This window comes from Neophocaena asiaeorientalis, unplaced genomic scaffold (assembly GCF_003031525.2).
Source record: "Neophocaena asiaeorientalis asiaeorientalis breed wild unplaced genomic scaffold, Neophocaena_asiaeorientalis_V1.1 scaffold32, whole genome shotgun sequence".
Taxonomy (NCBI): domain Eukaryota; kingdom Metazoa; phylum Chordata; class Mammalia; order Artiodactyla; family Phocoenidae; genus Neophocaena; species Neophocaena asiaeorientalis.
In genome coordinates this window covers 2,761,851-2,776,644 of record NW_020185327.1, presented here as the reverse complement: position 1 = coordinate 2,776,644, position 14,794 = coordinate 2,761,851, and positions in this window count along the sequence as shown.

The window sequence follows — 14,794 nt, the reverse complement described above, 5'->3', positions numbered from 1 at the left end:
AGGGCTACTTGACTCCTGCCTGTAGATCTAGCTCTATCCCAGGCCGTGAAAACAAACCTATTCATTATCAGTGGGAATTTAGGAAATAGCAAATCAACATGGGGCTTGTCATAGTAAGGACACCATAAGGTTCCTCTGAACAGCTTCATTTGCCCCATCAGCTGACAAGTGGGGATTAGCCAGGTTAAGAGTGAGGGGGAAGATGCACCAGGAAGAGAAAATGGCATGTATGGGAATACCCTCAGGAGGAAAGCAAAATGAGCAAGGGTCAGAATAGTATAAAAATAGGCTAGACCCTATGACCCAACCACTCTCCTCCTAGGTATATACCTCACTGGAAAACATACACACTGTGCCAAAAATATGTACTCAAATGTTCATAACAGCAGTCAGAGTTGGTAATATCCCCAAACTGGAAACTACCCAAATGCATATCAACAGAAGGATGAATAAACGAATTATGATACATTCACACTGGAAAACTATTCAGAATGCAAATGAATGAACCACAACTATACACAACAATATGGTGGAGTCTTACAAACAAAAGGTTGGGTGACAGAAATCAGACACAAGCCGGTACATGCTACGACTGTGCTTATAGAAGGTGCAAAAGCTGAGTAGTTGTTCACCTTTGCAGGGTTAATGACCAGAAGGCCGTTCTGAGGGGGTTTCTAGGGTGCTGGCAATATTCTGTTTCATGATCTGGGTGCTGGTTACTTGGATGTATTTAGTTTAGGAAAATTCATTAAGCTATACACTTAAAATATATGACCTTTAATTTATGCATGTTATACTTCAATAGAAAGTTCAAAGTATGGGACTAGACAGATAGGGACCTTATAGGTCTTGTCTAGGTTTTGAGTTTCACCCTGCTTGGGCCCCTGACCCAGGAACTTGGAGCTGGCTGTTCTTTCTTCCTTTGATGACCTGACTACATGCCTCAAGTCCCACACTGCAATCTGGCCCCATCCCCACTGCTTTGTTCTGTATTCTCTCCTGCCCAGCTGCCTGGTATCTAGGCCACACTCTCTGACCACCACCTGAGATTCTCTCAGTATCTGCCCCTCACTTCAACTCTATGTCTCACCCCACTTCCTGTCCATACTGGGGAAAGGTACTATACCCTTCCCCAGAGTCTAGTGGGCAATCTCATTGGGACTTGAAGGGGAAATGTTGGTTTTTTGCTACTTTATTTGGCTTAATGCCTAAGATGTCACAGATGGTCTCTCACTTAAGATCATACTCAGAATGTTTTTAAAGTTTATTATCTGATTTGGGTCAATATTTACTTTCTTGTTAGGTGACAAAATAATGACCCCATACGGTTGAAGTTACTTTTAGTTGGCTATTCTGTTACTTGCAGCTGTAGGCATTGTAACGTGCATGTTGTAGTTCTGTATAGAAATAGCAGCCACTGTCTGTTCTTTATCTCCTCCTACAAGGGGTGGTACATAGTCTCCTGAGCATGGAGAGGAGCTAGGATGGGTGAATGAAGAGATAAAACTTTATTCCTGTGAGCATGGGCAGTTTATCTAAACCCTTGGGGATTCAATTTCCCTCAGTGCTAACTTTGAGTTTGATAGTGTCTGGCCTTACATTTAGGTCTTTAATCCATTTTGAATGTATTTTTGTGCATGGTGTTAGGGAGTGTTCTAATTTCATTCTTTCTCCATCATATATTCTAGGCCTCTTTTGTCATAGATTAGGTGACCACAGGTGTGTGGGTTTATCTTTGGGCTTTCTATCCTGTTCTACTGATTTATATTCCTGTTTTTGTGCCAGTACCATACTGTCTTGATTACTGTAGCTTTGTAGTATAGTCTGAAGTCAGGGAGCCTGATGCCTCCAGCTCCATTTTTCTTTCTCAAGATTGTTTTGGCTATTTGGGGTCTTTTGTGTTTCCATATAAATTGTAAAATATTTTGTTCTGGTTCTGTGAAAAATGCCATTGGTAATTTGATAGGGATTGCATTGAATCTGTAGATTGCTTTGGGTAGTATAGTCATTTTCACAACATTGGTGTTAGGGAGTGTTCTAATTTCATTCTTTCTCCATCATATATTCTAGGCCTCTTTTGTCATAGATTAGGTGACCACAGGTGTGTGGGTTTATCTTTGGGCTTTCTATCCTGTTCTACTGATTTATATTCCTGTTTTTGTGCCAGTACCATACTGTCTTGATTACTGTAGCTTTGTAGTATAGTCTGAAGTCAGGGAGCCTGATGCCTCCAGCTCCATTTTTCTTTCTCAAGATTGTTTTGGCTATTTGGGGTCTTTTGTGTTTCCATATAAATTGTAAAATATTTTGTTCTGGTTCTGTGAAAAATGCCATTGGTAATTTGATAGGGATTGCATTGAATCTGTAGATTGCTTTGGGTAGTAGAGTCATTTTCACAATGTTGATTCTTCCGATCCAAGAACATGGTATATCTCTCCATCTGTTTGGAAGTTCCTTAAAAAACTAAAAAGTAGAACTACCATATAATTCAGCAGTCTCACTATTGGGCATATACCCAGAGAAAACCATAATTCAAAAAGACACATGCACCCCTATGTTCATTGCAACACTATCTACAATAGCTAGGACATGGAAGCAACCTAAATGTCCATCAACAGATGTACAGATAAAGTAGATGTGATACATATATATAATGGAATATTACTCAGTCATAAAAAGGAACAAAATGGGGTCATTTGTAGAGATGTGGATGGACCTAGACACTGTCATACAGAGTGAAGTAAGTCAGAAAGTGTAAAACAAATGTTGTATATTAACGCATATATGTGGAATCTAAAAAAATGGTATAGATAATCTTATCTGCAAAGCAGAAATAGAGACACAGACATAGAGAACAAATGTATGGATACCAAGGGGGAAGGAGGGGGTGGGATGAATTGGGAGATGGGGGTTGACATATATACACTATTGATACAGTGAATAAAATAGATAACTAATGAGAACCTACAGTAAAGCACAGGGAACTCTACTCAATGCTCTGCAGTGACGTAAATGGGAAGGAAATCCAGAAAAGAGGGGATATATGTACATGTATAGCTGATTCACTTTGCTGTACAGTAGAGACTAACACAACATTGTAAAGCAACTATTCTCCAATAAAAATTTTAAAGAAACAAACAAAAACCCAGAATCACAACAAATGACAACTGTAAAATAGATAAAATGTAAACAAAACCCTGTGGTATATCTGGCTAGATCCTATTGAGCGCAAGAAGCAAAAGAGATGAGCCAGTGTTAGAGACCTCTTTAATGTAATGAGAAGGCTTGGAGAGTATTGAAAAGCACTCATTTTCTCATTGTGCAAGCCAATGTTACTTCATGCCTTGCCTGCACACCACCTAAAATCATCCTTCTGAGCCCCGGGGGAGGTACTGTACCATACTATGGAAACTGGCCCAATGATCCTCTAGAATCTGGCTAGCAAGAGGTAGGGAAGTGGACAAATGGTGAAGAAGAGAGTATGTAGAAGTCACTCCCTTTGGCAAAGGGAAAAATGTGAGACAAACACTTTGCTTTGCAAGTGTCAACTGGTTCCTTGTCCCTGTGTTCCTACATCCCCTTTCCCTCATTGTTTCAATGAGAGCAGCAACACAAAGCTGTTCATGTCACCAAGGTAAAGAGAGAAAGGGGTCAATGGGCTGTGTACCTCACCATGTTGCCAACCTTGTCTGCTCCTGCAGTGGTCCTGGCTCTTCCCTCACCCTCCATGCCTGTCCCCACCGAGATGCAGTGGGAGCCCAGAGGTCATCTTGGTGTTGGGGCAGCTTCCTGTAGCCTCATCCTGTCGCCAAATCAAAACCAGACTGTTCATGTCTTTGTATGTTGCATTTTGGATACATGGTGGGATCTCTTCAGGGTACTGTTCCCAATCTGTATGGAAGTGAGTTGTGAATGATGATTACAGTAGATCATCTTGTTTGTGAATGGCACCTTAATATGCTGAAAGTAATGTGAAGCCGTATATCTTTCCAGAAGGATATATCCACATCCTGAAACAGCTTAATAGACTCTCCTACCCGCTTCAGTTATTATTCAGGTTCACCAAATGGAGTTCCCCAAAAGACATTACTGCTTTTGACCAAAACTGAAATTTCCTGTCTCTGATTTCCTATAATTTCAAAGTTACTTCCCTTCTGTCCTGTAACTAGCAAACCCAAATCCCCAAAGTCAAAGAGGCCTGATACACTGGCTTCTTCCATAGCACTATAATAAATAATTGATATCTTACTGTTTTATGGGGTTGCTTTGCCCTCAACAAGGACTGCAAGACATTGCACATTCTGTGGACTTCTATGGAAGCTCCTTCAGTTCTCAAGGAAGCTAACATTGTCAGTCATTTTAAATTTTAATTAAGATGTTCAGTAAAAATAAAAAGACTATAAAATATTCTGGGTAGTATATGACTAATACTTCTTGAAGCAGGTACTTATTTTTATCTCCATAGTAACTGGGGGCATCTATGAGCTTGCTTCTTTAACCCATGTTAACACTTTTGTTGTCATTCAGCTTTAGGTGTCTTCTAGTTACTTAAATCATCTTAGAAAACCATGTCCACTTTATTCTTAAAAATTTTATTCTTGCTTTTGTCCTCCTCAAACTTATAGAATGTAAGAGATGATGTCTGTTTCTTCTCTATGTGTTTCAGTCATTGTCTTAAGTCATCGTTTTTGAGATGTATTATACAGAAAATTAATCCTAGGGCATTCCAATGTTAAAATACTTTGCAAGATGACACACACCATATTCTACTCTTGGAGATTTCCAATGTATATTAGCCTTCTAAAGGTTATGAGAATCCCTGCATACTTAAGAAAACTGTTTAACCTTGTGTAACTACATTTTTTAAAAACTCATAAGTGATAAGTTATAAGTGATAAGTTTGGCAGAGGTGTTCAATAGTTCTTTCTAGAAGTGAATTTAGAAGATTTGTGTAAAAAAGGAATATGATAGTTTTTGTGTGTGTGTCCATTACAATTTTTTTAACATCTTTAATGGAGTATTATTGCTTTACAATGGTGTGATAGTTTCTGCTATAAAACAAAGTGAATAAGTTATACATATACATATATCCCCATATATCTTCCCTCTTGCATCTCCCTCCCACCCTCCCTATCCCACACCTCTAGGTGGTCACAAAGCACCGAGCCGATTTCCTTGTGCTATGGGACTGCTTTCTACTATCTACCTATTTTACATTTGGTAGTGTATATAAAAGTCCATGCCACTCTCTCACTTATTCCCAGCTTACCATTCCCCCTCCCCATGTCCTCAAGTCCATTCTCTAGGTCTGAGTCTTTATTCCTGTCCTGCCCCTAGGTACTTCAGAGCCAGTTTTTTTCTTTTAGATTCCATATATAAGTGTTAGCATATGGGATTTATTTTTCTCTTTCTGACTTACTTCACTCTGTATGACAGTCTCTAGGTCCATCCACCTCATTACAAATAACTCAATTTCATTTCTTTTTATGGCTGAGTAATGTTCCATTGTATATATGTGCCACATCCTTTTTATCCATTCATCTGTTGATGGACACTTAGGTTGCTTCCATGTCCTGGCTATTGTAAATAGAGCTGCAATGAACATTGTGGTACATGACTCTTTTTGAATTATGGTTTTCTCACAGTATATGCCCAGTAGTGGGATTGCTGGGTCATATGGTAGTTCTATTTTTAGTTTTTAAGGAACTTCTATACTGTTCTCCATAGTGGCTGTATCAATTTACATTCCCACTAACAGTGCAAGAGGGTACCCTTTTCTCCACACACTCTCCAGCATTTATTGTTTACAGATATTTTGATGATAGCCATCCTGAATAGTGTGAGGTGATACCTCATTGTAGTTTTGATTTGCATTTCTCTAATGATTAGTGATGTTGAGCATTCTTTCAGGTGTCTGATGGCAATCTGTATATCTTCTTGGAGAAATGTCTATTTAGGTCTTTGGCCCATTTTTGGATTGGGTTGTTTTTTTTGATATGGAGCTGCATGAGTTGTTTGTATACTTTGGAGATTAATCCTTTGTCAGTTGCTTTATTTGTAAATATTTTCTCTCATTCAAGGGTTGTCTTTTCATCTTATTTATGTTATCCTTTGGTGTGAAAAAGATTTCAAGTTTCATTAGGTCCCATTGGTTTACTTTTGTTTTTATTTTCATTTCTCTAGGAGGTGGGTCAAAAAAGATCTTGTTGTGATTTATGTCATAGACTGTTCTGCCTATGTTTTCCTCTAAGAGTTTTATAGCGTCTGGCCTTATATTAAGGTTTTTAATCCATTTTGAGTTTATTTCTGTGTATGGTGTTAGGGAGTGTTCTAATTTCATTCTTTTACATGTAGCTGTCCAGTTTTCCCAGCAACACTTATTGAAGTGGCTGTCTTTTCTCCATTGTATATTCTTGCCTCCTTTATCAAAAATAAGGTGACCACATGTGCGTGGGTTTACCTCTGGGCTTTCTGTCCTGTTCCAGTCATCTATATTTATGTTTTTGTGCCAGTACCATACTGTCTTGATTACTGTAGCTTTGTAGTATACTCTGAAGTCTGGAGCATGATTCCTCCATCTATGTTTTTCTTTCTCAAGAATACTTTGGCTATTTGCGGTTTTTTGTTTCCATAGAAATTGTAAAATTTTTTGTTCTGATTCTTTGAAAAATTCCATTGGTAATTTGATAGGGTTTGCATTGAATCTCTAGATTGCTTTGAGTAGTATATTCATTTCCACAGTATTGATTATTCCAATCCAAGAATAAGGTATAACTCTCCATCTGTTTGTACCAGCTTTACTTTCTTTCACCAGTGTCTTATAGTTTTCTGCATACAGGTCTTTTGTCTCCTTAGGTAGGTTTATTCCTAGGTATTTTATTCTATTTGCTGCAATGGTAAATGGGAATGTTTCTTTAATTTCTCTTTCAGATTTTTCATCATTAATGTAGAAGAATGCGAGAGATTTCTCTCCATTAATTTTGTATCCTGAAACTTTACCAAATTCATTGATTAGCTCGAGTAGTTTTCTGCTGGCATCTTTAGGATTCTCTATGTATAGTATCATGTCACCTGCAAACAGTGACAGCTTTACTTCTTTTTTTCTGATTTGGATTCCTTTTATTTCTTTTTCTTCTCTGATTGCCATAGCTAGGACTTTCAAAGCTATGTTGAATAATACTGGTAAGAGTGGACAACCTTGTCTTGCTCCTGATCTTAGAGGAAATGGTTTCAGGTTTTCACCTTTGAGAACGATGTTGGCTGTGGGTCTGTCATATATGACCTTTATTATGTTGAGGTAAGTTCCCTCTATGCCTACTTTCTGGAGGGTTTTTATCATAAATCGTTGAATTTTGTCAAAAGCTTTTTCTGCATCTATTGAGATGATCATCTGGTTTTTATCCTTCAATTGGTTAATATGGTGTATCACATTAATTGATTTTTGTATATTGAAGAATCCTTGCATTGCTGGAATAAACCCCACTTGATCATGGTGTATGATCCTTTTAATGTGCAGTTGGATCCTGTTTGCAACTATTTTCTTGAGGATTTTTGCACATATGTTCATCAGTGATATTGGCCTGTAGTATTCTTTCTTTGTGACATCTGTGTCTGGTTATGGGTGCATAACCATGGCCGATGGTGGCATTACAGAATGAGTTTGGGAGTGTTCCTTCTTCTGATATACTTTGGAAGAGTTTGAGAAGGATAGGTCTTAGCTCTTCTCTAAATGATTGATAGAATTTGCCTGTGAAGCCATCTGGGCTTTTTGTTTGTTTGTTGGAAGACTTTAAATCACAGTATCAATTTCAGTGTTTGTGATTGCTCTGTTCATATTTTCTATTTCTTCCTGGTTCCATCTTGGAAGGTTGTGCTTTTCTAAGAATTTGTCCATTTCTTCCAGGTTGTCCATTTTATTGGCATATAGTTGCTTGTAGTAATCTCTCATGATCCTTTCTATTTCTGCAGTGTCAGTTGTTACTTCTCCTCTTTCATTTCTAATTCTGTTGATTTGAGTCTTCTCCCTTTTTTTCTTGATGAGTCTGGCTAATGGTTTATCAATTGTGTTTATCTTCTCAGAGAACAAGCTTTTAGTTTTATTGATCTTTGCTATCATTTCCTTCTTTTTCATTTATTTCTGATCTGATCGTTATGATTTCTTTGCTTCTGCTAACTTTGGGGTTTTTTTGTTTTCTTTCTCTAATTGCTTTACATGTAGGGTTAAGTTGTTTATTTGAGATGTTTCTTCTTTCTTGAGGTAGGTTTGTATTGTTATATACTTCCCTCTTTGAACTGCTTTTGCTGTATCCCATAGGTTGTGGGTCATCGTGTTTTCATTGTCATTTGTTTCTAGGTGTATTTTGGTTTCTCCAGTGATGTCTTGGTTATTTCATAATGTATTCTTTAGCCTCCATGTGTTTCTATTTTTTACAGATTTTTTTTCCTGTAATTGGTATCTAATCTCATAGCATTGTGGTTGGAAAAGATACTTGATATGATTTCAATTTTCTTAAATTTACCAAGGCTTGATTTGTGACCCAAGATATGATCTATCCTGCAGAATGTTCATGAGCACTTGAGAAGAAAGTGTATTCTGTTGTTTTTGGATGGAATGTCCTATAAATATCAATCAAGTCCATCTTGTTTAATGTATCTTTAAAGCTTGTGTTTCCTTATTTATTTTCATTTTGGATGATCGGTCCATTGGTGAAAGTGGGGTGTTAAAGTCGCTTACTATGATTGTGTTACCATCGATTTCCCCTTTTATGGCTGTTAGCATTTGCCTTATGTATTGAGGTGCTCCTATATTGGATGCATAAATATTTATCATTGTTATATCTTCTTCTTGGATTGATCCCTTGATCATTATGTAGTGTCCTTCTTTGTATCTTGCAATAGTCTTTATTTTAAAGTCTATTATGTCGGATACGAGACTTGCCACTCCAGCTTTCTTTTGATTTCCATTTACATAGAATATCTTTTTCCATCCCCTCACTTTCAGCCTGTATGTGTCCCTAGGTTTCAAGTGGGTCTCTTTTAGACAGCATATATACGGGTCTTGTTTCTGTATCCATTCAGCCAGTCTATGTCTTTTGGTGGGAGCATTTAATCCATTTACATTTAAGGTAATTATCGATATGTATGTTCCTATTACCATTTTCTTAATTGTTTGGGATTTGTTATTCTAGGTCTTTTCCTTCTCTTGTGTTTCCTGCCTAGAGAAGTTCCTTTACTATTTGTTGTAAAGCTGTGTTAAAATCTCTTAGTTTTTCTTGTCTGTAAAAGTTTTAATTTCTTTGTGGAATCTGAATGTGATCCTTGCTGGGTAGAGTAATCTTGGTTGTAGGTTTTTCCCTTTCATCACTTTAAATATGTCCTGCCACTCCCTTCTGGCTTTTAGAGTTTCTGCTGAAAGATCAGCTGTTAACCTTATGGGGATTCCCTTGTGTGTTGTTTGTTATTTTTCCCTTTCTGCTTTTAATATTTTTTCTTTGTATTTAATTTTTTATAGTTTGATTAATATGTGTCTTGGTGTGTTTCTCCTTGGATTTATCCTGTGTGGGTCTCTGTGAACTTCCTGGACTTGATTGACTATTTCCTTTCACGTATTAGGGAAGTTTTCAACTATAATCACTTCAAGTATTTTCTCAGTCCCTTCTTTTTCTCTTCTTCTTCTGGGACCCATATGATTTGAATGTTGGTGTGTTTAATGTTGTCCCAGAAGTCTCTAAGAGTGTCCTCAGTTCATTTCATTCTTTTTTCTTTATCCTGCTCTGCAGTAGTTATTTCCACTATTTTATCTTCCAGATCACTTCTCCGTTCTTCTGCCTCAGGTATTCTGCTATTGATTCCTTCTAGAGAATTTTTAATTTCATATATTGTATTTTTTCATCATTGTTTGTTTGCTCTTTAATTCTTGTAGGTCCTTGTTGCTAATTTCTTGTATTTTCTCCATTTTATATCCAAGATTTTAGATCATCTTTACTATCATTACTCTGAATTATTTTTCAGGTATACTGCTTATTCCCTCTTCATTTGTTTGGTCTGGTGGGTTTTTACCTTGCTGCTTCATCCGGTGTGTGTTTCTCTGTCTTCTCATTTTACTTAACTTATTGTGTTTTGGGTCTCTTTTTCACAGGCTGCATGTTCGTAGTTCCCATTGTTTTTGGTGTCTGCCCCAGTGGCTAAGGTTTGTTCAGTGTGTTGTGTAGGCTTCCTGGTGGAGGGGACTAGTGCCTGTGTTCTGGTGGATGAGGCTGGATCGTGTCTTTCTGGTTGGCAGGACGATGTCCGGTGGTGTGTTTTGGGGTGTCTGTGACCTTATTAGGACATTAGCTACTCTCCCTGGTAATGGGTGGGGTTGTTTTCCTGTCTTGCTGGTTGTTTGGCATAGGGTGTACAGTACTGTAGCTTGCTGGTCGTTGAGTGGAGCTGGGTTTTAGCATTGAGATGGAGATCTCTGGGAGAGCTTTTGCCATTTGATATTACATGGAGCCAGGAGGTCTCTGGTGGACAAATGTCCTGAACTTGGCTCTCCCACCTCAGAGACATAGGCTTGATACCCAACCAGAGCAAAAAGATCCTGTCAGCAATCAGTTGCATACAGGAAACCCCAAGTCTACAGTTGCTCCAAAAGTCTACCTCCTCAATTTTGGGATGATTCATTGTCTATTCAGGTATTCCACAGATGCATGGTACATCAAGTTGATTGTGGAGATTTAACCCACTGCTCCTGAGGCTGCTGGGAGAAATTTCCCTTTCTCTTCTTTGTTTGCACAACTCCTGGGGTTCAGCTTTGGATTGGCCCTGCCTCTTCGTGTGGGTAGCCTGAGGGTGTCTGTTCCCGCCCAGACAGGATGTGGTTAAACTAGCAGCTGATTAGGGGGCTGTGCCTCACTCAGGTCGGGGGGAGGGATGGGTACGGTGTGCGGGGCTAGTCTGGGGTGGCAGAGGCCAGCGTGACATTGAAACAGCCTGAGGCCTGCCGTGTGTTCTCCCGGGGAAGCTGAACCTGGATCACGGGACCCTGGCAGTGGCGGGCTGCACAGGCTCCAGGGAGGGGAAGTGTGGATAGTGATCTGTGCTTGCACACAGGCTTGTAGGTGGCTGCAGCAGCAACCTCAGCATTTCATGCCCATTCTGTGTTTGCCCTGATAGCCAAGGCTCATTCCCATCTCTGGAGCTTGTTTAGACAGTGCTCTGAACCCCCTCTCTTCGAGCACCCTGAAACAATGGTGTCTTGCCTCTTAGGCAGGTCCAGGTTTTTTCCTGGACTCCCTCCTGGCTAACTGTGGTGCAGTAGCCCCCTTCAGGCTGTGTTCACACAGCTAACCCCAGTCCTCTCTCTGGGATCTGACCTCCAAAGTCAGAGCCTCAGCTCCCAACCCTCACCCACCCCAGCGTTTGAGCAGACAAGCCTCTCAGGCTGGTGAGTGCTGGTCGGCACTGATCCTCTGTGCAGGAATCTCTCCGCTTTGCCCTCTGCACTGCTGCCCTCTCCTTCGTGGCTTCGAAGCTTCCACCCCCGCCACCACCCCATCTCCACCATTGAAGGGGCTTCCTAGTGTGTGGAAACTTTTCCTCCTTCACAGCTCCCTCACACAGGTGCAGGTCCCATCCTTATTCTTTTGTCTCTGTTTTTCCTTTTGCCCTACCCAGGTACCTGGGGAGTTTCTTGCCTTTTGGGAAGTCTGAGGTCTTCTGCCCATGTTCAGTAGGTGTTCTGTAGTTGTTGTTCCACATGTAGATGTATTTCTGATGTATTTGTGGGGAGGAAGGTGATCTCCACGTCTTACTCCTCCACCATATTGAAGGTCTCCTCTACATTTTATTTATTTATTTTATTTTATTTTTAATTAATTTATTTATTTATTTATTTATTTATTTTTGGCTGCATTGGGACTTTGTTGCTGTGCACGGGCTTTCTCTAGTTGCGGCGAGTGGGGGCTACTCTTCTTTGCGGTGCTAGGGATTCTCATTGCAGTGGCTTCTCTTGTTGCAGAGCATGGGCTCTAGGCATGTGGGCTTCAGTAGTTGTGGCACCCAGGCTCAGTAGTTGTGGCTCCCAGGCTCTGGAGTGCAGGCTCAGTATTTGTGGTGTGTGAGTTTAGTTGCAATGTGGACCAGGGCTCGAACCCATGTCCCCTGCATTGACAGGTTGATTCTTAACCACTGCACCACCAAGTAAATTCTGGGAATATGATAGTTTTAAAACATGGCTTCATGGTTTATGTCTACCCTCCTTGAATCTGGGTGGCTTCAATCAGTAGAATACAGCAGAAGTGTGCTCTGAGTAGATCATGCATGCCCACATAGCTTCTGCCACATCACATTTGAGTTCTAAGCTACCATTTAAGATATCTAACTATCCAGAGACTAGGCTACCTGTAGGTATATTGATCAATAGCTAAGCCATCTGGTCAGCCACCCCGTAAAAGGTGCCAGCATAGATGTGACGTCATCTTGGATCCACCAGATCCAGACCCAACTTAAGTACCAGGTTGACATCCCAACCGATGTCAATTGATGCCATGTAGAACAGAAGGATCACCCAGCTGAGCTCTGGTTGAATTCCTAACCTACAAAATGATGAGAAATAATAAAATAACTTGCTGTTTAAACCTCTATGTTTTGGGTTAGTTTGTTATATAGTAATAGATAACTGAGACAGGTATGACTGAATTCCTAGGTGTGGAAGAGAAACCTGAATGTCTTCTCTGAGACATTCCAAATCTAGAAAGGCCAGAGCCCATTAGGGAAAGCTTGGAGTCAGGGAATACCCAAGGATCAGCACTTTGATCAGGTTTGATAAATGCAGTCATTGGTTTAACATCAAGCAAAAGTGTGACCAGAGCAAGAACAAGTTGGAAACAAGAAGATCTCTGGGGTATTATACCTTACCTTGTATATGGATGTGCTGCCTGGTATATGGATGTGCTAGGCTGAGTCACACCAATCACATTTGCTGTATGGATCTAAATCTTCTGATGTAGACATGAAAGAGTCAACCATACTCTCCTACCACCAAGTTCCTGGTGGTAGAGATATAATCATGGGTTGGATGAAGCATGAAGAAGATTCTGATGTCCTTATGCCTATGAGGAGAAAAGAAGTGACAGTAGGAGGAAATTCATGTCTAGAAGTGTCAGAGTAGTTATGATTGATCACTGAACAGTGCTCAACTGTTGTGTTTGGAAAGTGAAGATTACCACTCTGTCTTCCTATTAAAGCTCAGTTAGGGGGCTTCCCTGGTGGCACAGTGGTTGAGAGTCCGCCTGCCAATGCAGGGGAGATGGGTTCATGCCTTGGTCCAGGAGGATCCTGCATGCCACGGAGTGGCTGGGCCCATGAGCCATGGCCGCTGAGCCTGCGCGTCCAGAGCCTGTGCTCCGCAATGGGAAAGGCCACAACAGTGAGAGGCCCGCGTACTGCAATAAATAAATAAATAAATAAATAAATAAATAAAATTTTAAAAGCTCAGTTAGCAGTGCTAATGGAAAGAGAACAAGATTGTAGCAAATTGAGAGATCATAAGATCCAAATTTCTTGACTCATTTTCTAAGATCCTGCCCTCATTGTACTCTGGGCCATTCAATGGTATTCTAATAATCCATTGGTTATCTCATGTTTGCCTCTGACTAGTCTCCTAGTTTCTCCATCTAGGTTTTTCCCTCTGTACACATTATACCCAAGAATGTATTCATCAGGAATGAACTCCTCCCTTGGCCAGCTCTAGGACCTTCCTATTAATTGCACTCTCAGGCTGCTCTCCAAGTGAGCCAGACACAAATCATTTGATGCTAGACTTTGATGTGAATTAAAAGATGGGGGATAAGGGAGAAAATGTGCCATTCCCTCACAGTCCTCACAAGCTTATATTAAAATGGATGATACTTATGTGCAAACACTCTTATCTAATAAGTCATTAGAACTTGACAATGCCACCTCCTTTATATATTATTAATCCAATGCATTCTCTCAATCACTGCTCTAGTTCAGGCACTCATCATATCTCTCTTATATAACATCTTCCTTCTTCCAATTTCTCCCCAACTGTTGCCTGAAGGGTTTTTCTAAGGTATAAATTAGGCTATCACTTCCCTGAATAAGACCCTTCTTACTGGGCACAGGATAAAGTCCAAATTCTATAGTATTACCATATTAGTCATAGTCCAGTGAGGAAAAGAGCAATTATTCTAGGTTTTCAAATAGATGGAGCTTAATAGAGGGAATTGTTTTCACAGCTAATGGAAGAGCTAAAAAAACCAAACAGAGGATGATAAGGCAATGCAGATATTAACAAGGAGCAGGTAGGCGTAGAGGTGGGACTGAGATCTTTGAAAGGGGGTGCCAGCAGGAGCTTCAGCCACAGAGATAAGCGGCTGATGCTAGAAAGGTCACTCACTGAAGAGCAAGAGACAAATTCCCTGGTTTCTGTCCTGCTTCTACCCTCCAGTTTCCACCTGTGCCTTTCATTGTTTAAACTTCCCAGGTAGCCAATAAATGAAGGATTTTATACTGTAGTTTCCTTCAGAGCAAAGGTGGAAATGGAACTGAAAGCAAAGTGGGAAAATGACTAACACAGTGACATATAAGACCTTTGTGGTCTAAATGTACTTATTCCATCCTCATGTTTCAGCATTCCCCAAACTTCTCCTCTCCCCTAATCTGTACTGAACTACTACTCAGAGATCCCTAAATGTATCATTCTCTTTCATTTTAGGTGAATGTTCCTTCCACTTATAATGTCCTCCTCTTGATAGGGTTAGATAATTTACACTTATTTTTCAAAACC